This window comes from Hipposideros armiger, unplaced genomic scaffold (genome assembly GCF_001890085.2).
Source record: "Hipposideros armiger isolate ML-2016 unplaced genomic scaffold, ASM189008v1 scaffold_128, whole genome shotgun sequence".
NCBI lineage: Eukaryota > Metazoa > Chordata > Mammalia > Chiroptera > Hipposideridae > Hipposideros > Hipposideros armiger.
Window position 1 is genome coordinate 1054319 of NW_017731478.1, and position 16074 is coordinate 1070392.

Genomic DNA, 16074 nt, shown 5'->3' on the forward strand with positions numbered 1-16074 from the left:
GCCTGCAGGCTGCTTTGAAAGCAGCCGGGATACAGGAGCGGCAAATAGTCCAGGGAAGGCGGCCCTGAGGAGGCGACGTTTCTAAGATGAGACCTGAACAGCCAGGCAGTGGAGACCAAATTAGTCTTCCAGGTGGGGGGGCAGCAAGGACAACAGCCTGCAGCCAGAGAGAGTGACATGCGTCCCAGGACCCCCAGCAGAAGGGGTGGGGAGCTTCCTAAGAGCGCTGCGGGGGCAGCTGGACCTGTCATCAGGTGAATTTACAACCCGTTTCTATATCAGCCAGGAAGAACATGGGAAGCCTGCTGCCCTAGCAGAATTAACTCGAGGTTTGAATGTCTGGAACATTCCGGAGAAAAAAACAGAACTGACTCCGTTTGCCTCAATTCTCAGGCACGACAGACTTTCCTCGGCCCTCAGGCCACTTGACCTGAAATGGGTGAGTGAACTGTTATCACCCTCATAGGTCAAAAGTGGGGGCCTGGTCCTTCCAGACCATGAACATCTGCTCCCCAAATGCCCAGCACTCCCAGCCCACAGACTAGAGCTGGCTTCAATTGTGTCCGCTGCTCAGCTGTCCTGGAGAGGTCTTTGACAAGCACTGATTATTCTTATTACAGGGAACAGATAATGATGCTCAGGCAGAAACACCCACCAGGGGCCAGCAGGCAATCAGCGTGAAGCGTGCAGAGCATCATTGAAGGGTCATCTTGACTTGATTTAAAATGTTGATATTTTGTGCACCTGGAATTTTTTTAATTAGCTTTTTTTTTTTTTTCCCTTAGCTGAGTCATCCTGCCACCTGTTGGCAGCTCAGCGGCGGCAGCTCAGCTCGGGCTGGGACTCAAACTGCTGTTGCTCAGAGCTTGCACTCTAAAATTAGCTTTGACTTTTAAAATATTGCAGTCAAATAGTATTTGTCTGCAAGTTTGGGATGATCCCCTTAAATTGGGCACTCTAGGCGCGCGCCTCACTCGCCTGCCCATAATCCTGGCTAGCTTCCGCCCTTCACACTTATCAGGACTGACTTCATGACGATGCCCACTTAGGTTCTGCAAGCTTCTCTGTACCCACTCTCAACTTCCCTGTGTGGCATAACATTGGAGATGGGTATAAAGCCAGCGGCAGGAAAAACATGACCACGCTACAAATGTCAAACGCCCAGTTAGAGGCCCCCATACGTGACCCCAGGGGCCATGACCTCTGACCTATGCAGTTCCACTGCCAGGCCGGGGGTTGCCCAGGGACTGAAAGCCTGTACTGTAAAAAAAGCTTGTTTCTCACAGTGCCAGATGGTCTGCAAATGTCAAAGGGGAGGGAGGAAAGGCTGACATTTCCAGAAGTGAGCTTGAGCCTGGGGCTAGGAGTGGGTGGGCGGCCCTCTCAGCAGACTCAGGAGGTAGGGGGGCTTGAACCTCTGCAGTGTGAGACCAGGGGAGAAGGATGGGGGAGGATCTCTGAAGACCTGCGTGCCTGCTCTGGGCCAGGCACTGCAGCCCAGGCTGAGACCCCGGTGTGGCCCTAAGGGATTTGGGCTTTATCTGCCAGGGGAATGGGGACCCACAGAGGCTTTGAAGCAGGTTTTAGGAATGACCCGATCCAAATTGCTTCCAAAGTTGGGTTAAAGAGAGGAGAGAAGTTGGGCAGAGAAAGTAGATATTTAATAGAACAGAAGTATTAGGGTACCCGACAAAGGGTCCTGAAGTGTGTGTCCCATGCTGGAGAGAAGGGGAGACCCACCACCACCACACACCCTGCGAAGGGAGCTGTTTACCCAGGAGCTGTGATGTCCCCTGCTTTTAGAAGCACGTGATGAGCAAGAAGGAAAAGTGACCTCGGATGATCTCGAACTCCAGGGGGGCTCACCCAGCACCCCAGCAGCCTCAGGGGGCTCTCCCAGTCTGCTTTCTGAGGGGGAGCTTAACGCGGAGACTGAAAGTGAAGGGCACTGGGAGAAAAAGGCTTTTTCATCGAGAGCGTTAGCCACTTGTTCCAAACAGCAACGGAGGAGAGGTTCACGAAACAGGGCTGTGCCGCTGACAAAGGCCTCTGCACACCCATTGTCTCCCACTTGAGCCCCGCAAACTACCCCGACACGCAACATGGATGTGCGTTCCCTCCAGTTTAAAATAAAGCAGATCAAGCATGGAGGCTCAGAGAACGTAAATGTTTTGTCTAAACTCACACCGCAGGGCCTAGCCTTAAAACCCTCATCCGGGTCCTTTTTTGGAGACCAGTCAGGGGTCTCTGCAAGGAGGGGCTGACTCTTCCCATGGGTCAAGGTCAAAATCCACCAAAAAGCTCTCCCCCCAGCGAGAATACGAGGCCTGTGGACACATCAGATCTGCTCTATTTCAGGAGCTGTGAGCGTCTCTCTTCCATCAAATTCAAGATGGGGGGCTCTGCCGGCAGAAGTGGGGTGTGCCCCATGGGTTCGGGTTCTCCTCACTGCTGTGAACACCACCCAGCCCACGGGGGGAGCTCCCAGGGGTCTTGCCGACGGCATGCTCGGGCTGCCTGGGCTCCGATCCCGGTGCCAATGCTCTCAGCTGTGTGATTTGGACCATCTGCAAACCCTCTCTGTGCCTAAGCGTTCCCATCCATAAAGTGGCGATAATAATGAAGGGATTAAGCAGAGATTAAATATGCGGGGATTAAATGTAGCTAGCATGTGGTTCCAGGCATGCCGGGCTCAGGCAGAGACTTTGGCAAGAGACCGGAGAAAATTCTCCAGGGTTTGCCCGTCCCTGCCCTTCATCACTGCCTCACTTGCCTCTCGTCATGACAGTGACCGAGGTAACCAATATATTACTATGTGTGTGTCATCTTTTATTTAAGAAGAGGAGAAGGGGTGACATGGGCCTAAATCCTTATTTTTCATATGGAGAGCCCAGAGATAGCGCCTACCTTTAGGAGATTCAAGGAATCACAGTCATTGGACATTATTTAGCATTTGAAAGTAGCCACCAGGACTTAAAGTGGGGTTCACAGAGGCAGAGGGGGAGACAGCTCCTTTTTCATCACAGGCTCTTGACAGCTCCGCTTTGATTTGTTCACAAACGCATGTGACCCAGAGAAATCGGTTTCAAGTTAAAAGCCCAGTGCCGGAAAAACCATGACATTGGGCTGTGTGTCCTCTGCAGGCCCGGCCCTGGGGCCTGGCCAGTGGGTGCCCTCCTGCCTGTATTTTCCCAGTCCCCTGTGCGAGCCACAGACGGCGCTGGGACATATCTTCAACAGTGACTCACCTCTTCATTTTTAGCCGCGTCCTCTCTGAGCCTGCAGCTCTAGCTTGGTCTTGGCTGGGCAGCTGTCTGTCTGGGGTCAGGACCTGCCCTCTGGCCTCACCACCGCCGGAGTCCGTGCACAGAGGGCAGGGCTGGTGTGGGCTCCTAAGAGGAAAGTGGGGACAACGTGGAGCCACGGTGCATTGGACCCAGGGGTGTGTGTTGTGCTGACATCTGAATGAGCATGTCTGGAACAGCCTCAGGATTCCCAAGGCTTTGAGCAAAACAACGAAAACTGCTTTCGGGCCGACTTCCTGGCCTGGAATTCCTGGGGTCTTACCCTTCCTCCAGAACGGGCTTCACTGCATCAGCTCACAGCCACACACCAAGGCGTCCACAGCCACGTTCACAGCTGAAAGGGTTTTCGGGCCGTTAACTTGCTGGTTCACACCTTCGGGGTTTAAGGAGCTTTTAGCTGAAAAGGCCTTTTTCTGCCAGCTTCTCCCAAGCCTGAGTAAACAACAAAACTTATTTATGTCCTCAGAGCACTCAATTAAGGCAGGGCAGGGATAAAATCAGTGACAGGGTGGAGTCAAAACACAGCCCGTAAAAGTCAGGAGAGGGCCGCCCCAGGCCAGCTGCCTGCTCTTGCAGAAGCCGGGGACCACCCCCCAACCCCAATTTCTGTTTTGTAAAGTTGAAAGAATAATCTAATGAAAACCCAAACACCCTTCACCTCCATTACAGCAATTGTTAACATGTGGTCACATCTAGCCTCTCAATCTATCTCCCCCAGCTGTGTGTATGTGTGTGTGTGAGTGTAACATTTATTGTGTTGTCTGTTTTGCTGACTTCATGACCCTTAACCCCCAGTGGCTTCCACGGCATCTCTAGGAACAAAGACGATAGCCTCTATAACCACAATGGTGTGACCGCACCAACGAATTGAACATGGGCGCAACGATATTACAGAACCTATATTTCATAGCAAAATCCCCCAGTTACCCAAAAATGTCCTTGAAAGCTGCTTTCTCTTCCAATCCGGGACCCAAGCACGTGCCGCACTTCGTTGTCATTATTAGGAGAAAACTCTCCGTGGGTTTTGTGTTGCATCTTACAGGCAGAGACTGCCCTCTGCCTTGACTGTCATTTCAAGGGCGTCTGTATAGAGAACAGCTTTGAAAGGTTGAGAGCGTGTCTCCCTCCAAAGGAGAAGGCAGGCATGCTTACCTTCCAGTATAAAAAAAGACGATGTCCTTCTGGGGAAAAGATCAGGCGGGCTTACTGCCCATGATAAAAAGATGTGGGTTCCCTAAACTCTGGGTTCCTCTCCTGTAATGCAAGTCACTGCATGGGCAGGTGTCACCTGTGGGAACCAGGGCTGGGGAAAACGGTGTGAGAAAACGCTGGCTGCTGGTGTGACTGTGAGCAATAACACCCTTTGGCCTCGCCCCAGGGGTCTCGTGTCTTTGCCAGCGTCCAGACGACTGTGGCAGGCTGGCTTCTTAGCTGGCCAGGGTGGGGTGAAATCTCAGACCCTTCACAGTCTTTGATGGTCGTTTTCAGACAAAGGTTTGAGTCACTTCACACCCTCCACACTCATTTCTTTTTTTGTCACCTTTATTCTAGAATCGTCCCATGCCTTTCTTTGTCTTTCTGGACATCGATGGGTTTAAAGAGTTCATGCCAGTAGCTCTGTAGAGAGTCCCACAGTCTATTTGTCTGGTTGCTTCCATTTGATCTGACGTCAGATGAATGTTCTCGCGAGGATTTCACAGGGTCAGTGTCGTGGCACTGACAGCTGGACGCACAGACGTCAGCTTCTCTCATTGTTGGTCATGCTAACGTCTCGTCACTTGGCCGAGGGGGTGTCCACTACATTTCTTCACTGTAAAGGTATCTTTGCCTGAGTAATTCATCAGGAATCTGTGGGGAGGTATTTTGAGACTGCGGGAATATCCTGTTCCTGACCAGCCTTAACCTCTACAAATCCTGGTCAATTCATCTGCGAAGGGCTTTGTGCTAGCTGACAGCCCCTGATACTGTGACAATTATGTCTTCCCCCCGGCCATGGGGATCACCCGCCCTGCAGAGCCTGACATGTTTTCCATCTGGCCTTTTGTATAAAAAGTTTGCCGACCTCGGCAATAGTGGGTGGTGCGTGACGACGGAGATAAGGTGAAGCTATGAGTTACATTCAGTATAGCTCCTTTAATGCATTCATCTGTCTCCACCACTCTCTTTACCATTTTTCAATTTTTTTAGGGGTTCGTGGTTGTTTAGCTGTCAAGCTGCACTTTAGGCCCTGACACACGCGGAACCGGGGCCCACCATCCCAGACGAAAAGCTGTAGAAGCCATGTCTTCCTCTTGCCTTGCGCTGGGTGACCCCATGCAAAGCAAAGCATCCTGGGGTCTTCCAAATGCGGCACTCCATCCAAACTGGTTTCTAGTTCTCTTCTCTGACTAGAAGCCGTGACGTCAAATAAAATGATGCGTATGTCTGCCCGAATCCGTAACGCCAAAATAACCACTTTTTGATTTAGAGGGTTTGGAGGATGAAAAACTTGTCATACCAGAAAAAAAGGAGTCCTCCCAAAAAAAAACCGCTATGGCTTTCCAAGAGTTATTATGGCAGATACTCATTAACCAAGCAGCCATGTTCAGCCACATTTGAATAGACGCAGACAGGACATCTGTGCCCGTGACATATAAGAGCAAGTCCAGCCGGGTTAGAGCTAGGGTAGGTGGGAGGTGGGCAAAGGAGAGAGTAGTTGTCCCCACTCCTGCCAAACTCAGAGCCAGTTCTCTGTGCCTCAGAGAGACCGACGGAGGGAGCACAGCTCCTGGGGCCAGCAGCTCCCCAGCAAGTGCCTCGGGGTGAGCACACGCAGAGGAGGGCAAGTGAATACCATTTCTATTCATTCCTTGAGGAGGACACAAGTCTGGGCAGATATTCTAGTTGTGTGGTTTCTAGCTCAAAGTGAAGACAAGGGACATTGAATCGGAGCAAATAAAAAGCTGCGGGCTCCTGGCGCGGTGCCCGGGGCTCCGGCCAAGTTCGGGGTGTGGGGGGGGCAGTCTGGGTACCAGGCATGGCTGTGGGGGAGGGGCAAAGTCTCCGTGGTGCTCCCCTGCAGTCCCGGGGTGCCGAGGAAAGGGGAGATGGGCTTCTCGTCCACCATCCCTTCAAGCAGCAGTTATTGATTGAGCACCTACTGTATGGCAGGCACTGGGGACAGAGCCATGGGCAGGTCACACTTTGTTCCCATTCTTGTGGAAGTTACAGTCTGGTGTGGGGAGAAAAAAAATAAACAAGATAATTTCAGAGGGTTAATACTATACAAATAAAATGGGGTGATGAGCTAGAGAATCACCAGGATGCAGCTGCTTCAGATGGGGGTGGAGGGCTCAAGGAAGCTCCGCAGGGGCGACTTTTGAGTGGTGAAAAGGGGTTCCGAGAAGAGCCCGAGGAAGGGCGCTTCTGGCAGAGGACACTGGTGGTGCAAAGGCCGTGGGGCTGCCACGAACTCGAGATGGTCTTTATTAAAGGGAAGCAAGTGAAGAGAGAAGAATGGGGGGAAATAAACAGAGAAAGGGAGGCAAGAAAAGGATATAAAAGGGAAAAAGGGAAAGAGGCCCATTGTGAGGACTGGAGGAAAAGGGAAGGACAGTTCATCAGGGTGGGGATGGGGGGGGCAGGGAGGAAGCCCCTATAAGAAAAGATTGACGTGTCATTTGCACATGTCAAAGGGTGAAGGGAGGGGGTACGTGCAGAGCAGCCCACGTCGCCTCTGCTCCTGAATGGTTCCTACTTGTCTGCACATGTGTGGACCTGGCGTTTTTGCTAGCTTTGTGTGTGTTTAGTTCTTACTTCCCCAGTCGGAGTACAACCGTCTCAAAGGCAAAGAGCATACCTTATACGTTTTTCTCTTTCTGCACAGCAACTTCCACAATGCTCTGTACACGGTGGGCTCATCAACTATTGTCTGACCAAACGGATGGGTGGATGGATGGATTCTCAAACTGGAACGTGTCTCTCTGCAGTTAGCCATGTAGTTTCTGTTTAGCTCAGGTTGGGTAAATATTTCGCGTGCACACGTAACGCCCACGTGGAGCACAAAAGTGAACGTGCCTGCTCACTTTACTTAGCGGACACTTGTGACACCCAGGCTTTTTCTAAAGCCAGGATCCGCAAGTCGGCAAACTGACCCTACGAGGTTGGTAAGAGGCAAGGGTTGCCTGCGATGCAGGGGACATGTGCTTCAGCTAGACACACCGCGCAGAGATGAACAAAACAGGGAGGTGGCACCAAAGAGAGGCGGAGAAGAGTAGGCAGCATGGGAAGCCTGCTAACGGATGCTCCTGGTTTTCTGTCTCCTGCTGCCGGAGGACAATGCTCTGGTACATTCCCCAGGCTTCCGGGCAGTTAGGTGTGGCCACGTGCTTGAGTTCTGAGCCCTGGGATGTGGGTGGGATGAACGTGCACGACCTCTAGAACTTCTCCTGCCACAGGCTCCAGCCACAGGCTGAACGGCGAGGACTCCCAGGACATAGAGGAGGGTGGAGCCACAGGATGGAGGAGGGAGCCTTGGCGGCTGGGTGGCTCTGCGGAGGAGAGCCTGCTGGCTACCAGCTGTTCCGCAGAGAGTTGGGGCTTGTTTGTTACCACCGCCAGTGCTTCTTATCCTGACCAACACAGAGATGAGGAAGGTGAGAAGATTCCAGAAGAAGGAGATCTTAACTCCGTGGCGTATAGACGACGACTGCTGGGACACAGGGCAGGGGCATGAAATAATTCTCCCTGTGACACCAGTGTGGCAGACAAACCCAGGGCGGGGAGAACGTGTAAGAGATACCAGAACAAGGGCCCCTGAGGTGAGGCTACTTGAAGTGGGGTCAGAAATTCCATATGTTAAAAAGAAAGAAAAGTTGGATTAGAATTTCATCTTGAAAATCAAAAGTGGTAAACATTTTCAATACGCTAATTTCCTCTTAGTTTACCCAAGTGTGGTAACTCTGCTCTAATTCTTTAGAGCAGACAAACGATAAAGAATGATTTTTTTTTCTTTTACTTTCCGTTTGATTTTTTTTCCCTCGTTTTGAAGCTCTGTGATTCAGAGATTTGTTTTTGGTGGGGGAGGGTAAACTGTTCAAGGGCTTAACCACCATCTCCTGGGACTTCTGTTAATCCTTGTAAATTCAAGTCATTGTCTCGCAGGCTAGATTTAATGCGGCTGGGTGCAACTGGGATCAGCCTCAAGTGATTGTCGGGATGCTCTGTCACTAACTTCACACAACAGATGGGTTTTCTTTCTTTGTTCCCTCCAGGACATGCTGAGCAAGACCTCTGCAATCGCCACTTCCCACCTCAGGGACTTCAAGAAGTGACGACTTGACTTGCGAGAAAGAGGTCCGTGGAACTTAGGTGGCCAGCTGACATTGGAGCCCGTGCTGATAGGAGCCAAAGTGTTCCTGGGAGGTTCCCAGCGTGCCGTTGACCTTGACTTCGGCCATCCCCCGTGTTTCCTATTCCTGTTTTTCTAGGCCTACTTAGCTATTCATGGGGAAAATATCACAGTGGGTAGGAAGTTTTTGCTCAAAAGCCAAACAAAGAGAAGAAAAACAAGAGCAAAGGGAGAAAAGGTTAAAAGAAAAAAAAATGACTGAGAAATACCAAATGCTCTTGTTAAACCAATAATTTCCCAGGGTTTCTTAACAGACGAGGAAACTTGATAGCTGCAAAAAGAGTCCAGCTGAAGAAAATACCCGGTTTCAGATGGACTTTCTGGACCCGCAATGCGTCTCCTGGCACCTGCCGGTGTCGAGGGCCCGGTAAAGACGCTGCTTGGAAGCCAGCTGGACAGGCTGCTGGACATCTGGAATCTTCTTAGAACCTCTCCTCCCGCCCGGGCTCCGGAAGTGGCTTTTTTTTTTTTTTTTTTTTTGCAGTTGCTTCTTGGTGCCTGGGCTTCTATCAGAGAGGAAGTGGAGGGTAAAGAAACGTTTGTCTTGGAACCAAAGGCTGGGTTCTTCTCACCGTTCAGGGCTCTGCTGAGATGTCGCCTCCTCAGCACACCCTGTCTGACCACCCTGGCTCTCTGCCCCTGCTCCTTCTCCAGCCGCCCTCTACTCCGTCCCCCGGCTTAATGATCTTTACGGATGTAAGGCCACTTAACATTATGGGGTTTGCTTTTGTGTCTCTCACACTAGCAGGCAGCTCCTTGGAGAAAGGAGCCGTACCTGTCTTATTCGCCAACTGGTCCCCACCCAGCCCTTGGCAGAGTGTCGGGCGCGTGGTCAGTGGTCAGTGAATGTTGGATTACATCGAATCCTTCAGTGAAACACATTAAGAAGAAATTATAAAAAGCATCACTGCATTCCAGAAGGACTGGACCCTATCTCCTGAGAGTTTCTTTATAGAAAAAGTGATTATACACATGCACGCGTGCGCACGCGCGCGCACACACACACACACACACACACACACACACACACACACACACTGTTGTGTCTTCATCAGCTTCCGAACACAAACCACAGCCTAGCCACAGGGAAACAATATCCCAAGTGACAGCCACCAAGAGCCAAATGAAGTGGAGCGAGCTCCCCAGGGGAGCTGGAGGTGCTACGGGGTGTCTGGGACGCCCTAAGGACACCGAGGTGGGGGGGGCATGCAATCAGCTGGGACACGGGGGTTCCTAGGAAAGGGGAGGGGATGGGTAACGTCTGGACGCCCCTAAATTACGATATTTTCCTTCTTGAGGCGGAATGAATGCAGCCTCAGACAGATGCCGCCCGGCAGCTGTTTGTGGCTGGGGCCCCGTGGCAGGCCAGTGACTTTGAAACGGGGGATTGGAATGGAATCTGACAAAGGGGCCACTGTCTCTGAGGGAACTTGACAGGGGCCCAGCAGAGCCCCGGCGGGCGGGAGTTTGCACAGCTGCGGCTGCGAGCAAACATGTACTTTGAGCTGACCTGGGCCCATGGCTTTGGGCATTAAACCTGACACTTTCCAGATGTAGGCGCCCTCGCTTTGGCACTGTCCACAGCATTCTGTCCTCAGGTACACACACACACACACACACACACACACACACACACACACGACAGTCCTGTCAATGCTGCATTGTGCTGGAGACCCCAGGCCTCTCCTGCAAACTCCACACCCAGATCTGAAGGTGAGTCCCCCAGGCTGAGCTGCAGATTTATGAGCTGGGTTTCAAAAAAAGTTCAAGTTCAAAGTGAGCTCAACAGCAGCTGCCACTCTGACCACCAACCTTCTTCATGCCTGGCTCCAGGTTGGGTGGTGAGGGGATGGTGGAGCATGCCTTCCAGAAGGTTCTTTTCAACCAGCGTTAGGACAAACCCTGAGAGCTCCAGGCTCAGCAGGCGTTTGGGGGTGAGGGTAACCCTACATGGCCGCTCCCTCTCAGTCCTCATCTGGGCTTGAGCACAGCCCGTGTGGCCCCTGATATATGGGCAAGGGAAGGCCACGTGTGGCCCCCAGCTGCCTGGGGAGCTCCGGGGTGTTACAAAGCCCTGCCATGGCCCCAGCCTTCTCCGGGTCCATCTGCTCTGGAAATGACTCCACTCAGCAGTCCTAGCTGGAGGGTGGGGACACAGATGTGTTAGGACAAACTGCTGACAGAGGCCAAGTGACAGGTGGGAGGGGACCCTCAGGCATTCTCCTGGGCAGGAGGTGGCTTGCTTGGTGGGGGACTCCCTAGGCATGACCCCGCCATGGGGTCTCTGAACTCAAACAGGCAGGAGCAGCCCAAGTCCGCAGAGAGCATGACCTCCCTGCTGGGCACAGATACAAGAGCGGTCACCTTCCTTTCCCCGCTCCTGGGTCACGGAAGGGTGAAATGAGGTGCTACTGGGCCGACAGCGCTGACTCACAGCGTGTTTTTCCTCCTGGGACGAACCTGAGGACACTGGGGACACTCACCGCTCAGGAGAGCTGGACCGGATGCCGGAGGCTCAGAGGCCTCAGCGCTCACACCTCGGGTGACCCCCGGACGCCGCGGGCTCCCTCCAAGTCCTTCCCAAAGCACTCGTGAAGTCCATTCCCACGGACTCTGGCTAGAGAGCAAACCGTTTCTTTTTGTCTTCATTTCTAGGGCACAGCTTTCCACATGTGAAGCGCACCCTTCTCAACTGCTGGGCTGGACGCGTGTGGACACCGGCGTGACCACCACCCAGGTCAAGACGGAGGACACGTCCATCTGTCACACGCTCCCCCCAGTCAGTAACCAGAGTCACCACCACCCTGGCTTTTATCATCACTCATGACTTTTGCCAAAAGATGGATAGAGAACAACTTAGTAAAATGTAAATGGTGGCATACAATTCATCTGGCTTCTTTCACTCAGCATATGATTCCTGAGATTCAGCCGTATTGTTGGGCGTATTAGTGGTTTGGTCTTTTTCCTTGCTGTATAGCAGGGGTGTCAAACTGGCGGCCGCATGCGGCCCTCGAGGTTATTTTTTGTGGCCCACGATGCTCTGAAATAAAATGAAAATAGAAAAAAATGTTATGAAGAAAATAGCGCTTAGGGGAGATCGAGACAACACCATACACACAATTCCCTCGTTAACCCTTTAACTACTGAAGACGAGTATACACGTGGCCCAGTGCCTTTCCTGGGGGCCTGGGGGCGTGTATAAACGTGCTGACTCAGTTCCGGCGACATTTAGAAGCAATATGTCTGCCACTCTCAGTGTCACATCGGGTAAACAGATCCCAACAGCGAAAAGGTTAAAAAGAGCACTCGGGTAAAAAAGAATAATTTTAGTTTTATAAATACATTAAATAAAATAAATGTTTAAATAAAAGCAATTATATAGTGTTTTTTTGTTTGTTTTTGTTTTTGTTTTTTTTTAGCTGAGCCATCCTGCTACCTATTGGCAGCTTAGCGGCTGCTCAGCTCGGGCTGGCCTCGAACCGCTGTTGCTCAGAGCTCAAACTCTTGAGCGAGCTCTTAACCAACTGAGCCATTCGGCCGGCCCCTAATTATATAGTGTTTTAATTATCCTATCCATATTCCTGAATCCTCACTTCAGAATATAAATTTAACAAAATTTGTAAATGTGATGTGGCCTGCGGGAATCTTGCCTGTTGTACCAAATGGCCCGTGTTTTAATTGAGTTTGACACCCCTGCTGTATAGTATTCTTTTGTACAAATGTACCATAATTTGTCCATTTGCTACAGACTGAATGTTTGTATCCCCCACCCCCCAAATTCATATGTGAAATCCTACCCCCCAGAGTGATGGTTAGGAGGCGGGGCCTTTGAGAGGTGGTGAGGTCCTGAGGGTGGGGCCCCCAGGAAGGGGATTGGCGCCTTTATGAAAGAGGCCTAGGAGATCTCCTCCGTCCCTTCTGCCTTGTGGAAAGTGAAAAGATGGCTGTGTAGGAAACAGGAAATGGACCCTCACCAGACACTAAATCTGCCTGTTCAGTATCAGGAAAGCAACAGTCCAGAGAGTGGGGGTCAGGTCCAGATTCTTCCTCACTGGGCTCCCCAGGGCCCCAGAATTTGGTGAGAGAGCATCTGAGGGTCCCTGTGTGTCACCCACCCCTCCCCCAGCAGGGCCTGGCAGTCCTGATTTAGGGCTGGCAGAGCAAGGGGCCTTGAAGTGAAGATGGGGAAATAGAGGGGTCCCCTAAACTGTGGGGACCGACAGCCTAGTCTGCATGGAGAGTTGAGGCGTCTCAGCAAATGTCAGGGGCCCCTCCCTCAAACCTCAGGGACCTCCTAGATCTGAAACCCAGTACCGCTGAGGAATGGGGAGAGAGAACCGTGGCTATTCTAATTTGAACAAATTGACCCTAAATTGGCTGAGATGATATTCTGCCAATAGATGGATTGGGGGCTTGATAGAGAAATTGAGTTACAGCAAAACAAATTGAGTTTGGGAACTGTAAGTTGTCACCTGTCTCACATAATGTAGGATTCACTGTATCCTGATGTGCTGCACAGACTTGGAGCTCAGGGGTAACGGAGGGAAGGTGATTGTCTGATGGTCAAAATGGCCCATTTCTTTGTCCCTGCCCCTGGCCCAAGCACCATGGCCCAAGCACTTGATGTATGTTACTCCATTTAAGCCTCACAGCAGCTCTCTGAGCTCAGAGCTGGTAGGACCCCACTGATCGGGAAAAACTTTAAACAAGACATGCAGCCTGGCTCGGTTGGGAAACGACAGAGCCAAAGGTCACACGAGGTTCAGAAGCGTGTGCCTGTACTATGCTCCCTCCCAGGACACTGCGGGCAGTAAGCCCCACAGACACGCTGTCCTGGGCACCGCACCCCAAGCTTCCGTCACACGTCAGCATGGCGGAGACCTCTCTGCTTCTAAAACTTCCATGTGGATCCCTTACGTTCGGGACACGCTAGGTGATAGGCCCGCTCATAGTCATCTGGTCACTGCCTTGGTCCGTTCGGGCAGCTGTAACAATACCATCGACGGAGCGGCTTAAACAACACGTTTCTTTCTCATGGTTCCGGAGGCTGGAAGTCCGAGATCAGGATGCCAGAGTAGCTGGGTTCTTGGTGGGTTCTTGGAGGCCTTCTCCCTGGTGGTTTCTAGCTGAGGGAGAGAGGGAGAGAGCTTTACTGCTTCTTATAAGGGTGCTAATCCCATCCTGGCGGCTCCACCCTCATGGCCTCATGACCTCCCAAAGGCCCGGCCTCCTAATACCATCCCACTGGGAGTTGGGGTTTCAGCCTATAAATTTTGGGGGCACACAGTCAGCCCACAGCAGTCATGATGAAAGCGGGTATCTGGATCCTTCGAGATAACCATTGAAGAGGTTCTTTATTTCATTAAGGGCAATTGACCCTTTCATCTGCACTAACCACCAGGGAAGAAGGTGTTTCACCTTCTTAGGTTCTAAGGCTTAGAACTCACCCCAGCCCTCCTGGGCTGCCCCCCATTGGCTGGGCCTGTGGAGGTAGGACCCCAGGCTGTGAAGGCCCCCGGTTTTGAGCCTGGAGCTCAGTTCACTCTGTTCTCTGGTGAGCCCTGGGCCGGGTCCCTCTCCTCCCACGGGAGACGGTGTCCTGGAGGCCCTGGGAACCACTCTCCCAGACGCCTGCTCTTCTGACCTCGGCAGGTCTGGCCTCGCATCCATCGCCCTGGCCCGCTCGCAGGTCCTGGCGATGAATTGGCCCATTGTCCTCCTCGCAGACAGAAGTCCTATCACACGCTCCACCTGTCTGGTCACCTCCGGCTCTGAATCCTCCTTTTGTGGAGCTGATGAGAAAAGAGAGATCTTTGGAGCGCTCGCGAAAGACCCTCTCTGAGCCCTGCCTGAGTGTGGGCCTGCCATCTCCTGGGAAAGGAGGAGAACACGACCGTGGCAGCCTGAACGCATCACCAAGCGTGAGCACGAGGGCCGGGCGTTGGGAAACACAGCCCCGCGGTACCACCAGGTACTCTGCAATCGGAGCTGGTGAGACGCGCTCCCGTGAGTTAATACGTACACACTTACAAGTGCACACGCTCACACATGGGGACAAACTGGCAGACGAAGGCCCTGTTGTGGGTTGAGTTGTGTCCCCCCCCAAAAAAAATTGAGGTCCTTACCCCAGGGACCTGTGAATGCGACCTTGGAAATAGGGATCAAATGAACACGAGGTCATACTGGAGTAGGGTGGGCCTCATCCTAATGACAGGCGTCCTTATAAGAAGGCCATGTGAAGACACGGACACGCAGAGGACAGGCCATGTGAAGACGGAGGCAGAGAGTGTAGACATGTGTCTACAGTCCAAGGAACACCAAGGATGGCCAGCCACCCCCAGAATTACCTGGAACCCAGCTCAGCACGTGTGGATGAGAACACACCCTTCTCTGTGTCTAGGCCGCTAGGAAACGACCGTGAAGTGTGTGGTTAGGGGACAGGCGGTCAGCGCCCCTCCCACGCTCCTGGAAGCCACCAAGCCCTCCTCACTGCTTTGGCTAAACGTGCCCACTCTCCTCCTGCACATTAATTCCACATTCTTAAAATGAAAATCATTTTGTTCTCAACCCAGCTGAGATAAACGGGAGGAGGCTTGCTGCTCTGGTGACCCTGAGGGCCCAAGTTCGTGCCCCACGGGCAGCCTTAGCCTCACTGGGCCTTCGTAGGGAAAACCATCTCAGTGCCCAGAACAGGTTTACTGCTGTCCCCAGTTTCGATCCTGCCCGTTCTCCCCAGCCATCAGGCTGTGATTCCAGCCTTGTGCCCCCGCTGAGGTGGCCGAGGGCTTGGCCCCGGGACGTCCCCCATACCCCCTTCTCCCTGCACAAAGCTCCCTTTCATTCTCCACGGCCCCCGGCCCCGGCCGGGTCTCCTGGTTTTTACATCTGAGGTGGGGATTCTTTTTTTTTTCTCCTTTGGCAGCGTGGTGCTGAAATGTTTACACTCGAGGGGTGGGGGAGAGGGGTCTGCTCTCCTCAGCGCCTGCAGATGTCCCCGGGGGAAACGAAGTGAGGGGAGATCAGAAAACGCAGCCGCCATTCAATGCTGAAGGGAAAAAGCACCAGCACATTCCAGGTCTGTGGCAAATACGTGCACACATACAGGGGCCAGAGAGGGACAGGGATGGGCTGAGAGCAAGGTTCCTGTCCCAGCTCCTCTACTTACTGGCTGACGCGAAGCCTCAGTTTTGTCATCTGTAAAATGGGGACAAGGACAGTACCTACTTCCGGGCTACCTACTGTTGATTGTTTGGCGTCCAGTTAATGATGGCGCGTGTCACCATTATCATTGTCCTTATCACGTCTGTGTGTGAGAATGGTGGGTTCTTGTGTTCTTTTATACTTATGTCCTCTACTGAATACGTGTTGCTCTTATATTGG

The 16074-nt window shown here is 52.4% G+C and overlaps 1 protein-coding gene and 1 long non-coding RNA gene across 5 annotated transcripts in view; one reads left to right on the forward strand and one right to left on the reverse strand.

Moving 5' to 3' along the window:
- The window catches only part of LOC109386048 (uncharacterized), a 13649-nt gene extending 4481 nt beyond the window's left edge, over positions 1–9168 (forward strand). The window contains exons 2-3 of the long non-coding RNA XR_002124716.1: positions 283–439; positions 8558–9168. This is a non-coding gene — a long non-coding RNA (uncharacterized LOC109386048). The remainder of the gene's footprint in view (positions 1–282; positions 440–8557) is intronic.
- The window catches only part of RFLNA (refilin A), a 197380-nt gene that overhangs the window by 12898 nt on the left and 168408 nt on the right, over positions 1–16074 (reverse strand). The window contains exons 5-10 of one of the 4 annotated variants that reach the window (XR_002124715.1): positions 14339–14486; positions 13612–13820; positions 11577–11734; positions 11178–11311; positions 3568–3737; positions 3252–3392 (exon numbers count right to left, since the gene is read on the reverse strand). The gene's annotated coding sequence lies outside the window, so the exon portion shown is untranslated. Of the gene's footprint in view, positions 1–3248; positions 3393–3567; positions 3738–4232; positions 6517–11177; positions 11735–13611; positions 13821–14338; positions 14487–16074 lie in introns of those variants that run through there. The other 3 variants (XR_002124714.1, XR_002124713.1, XM_019648896.1) reach the window with 3 other exon arrangements.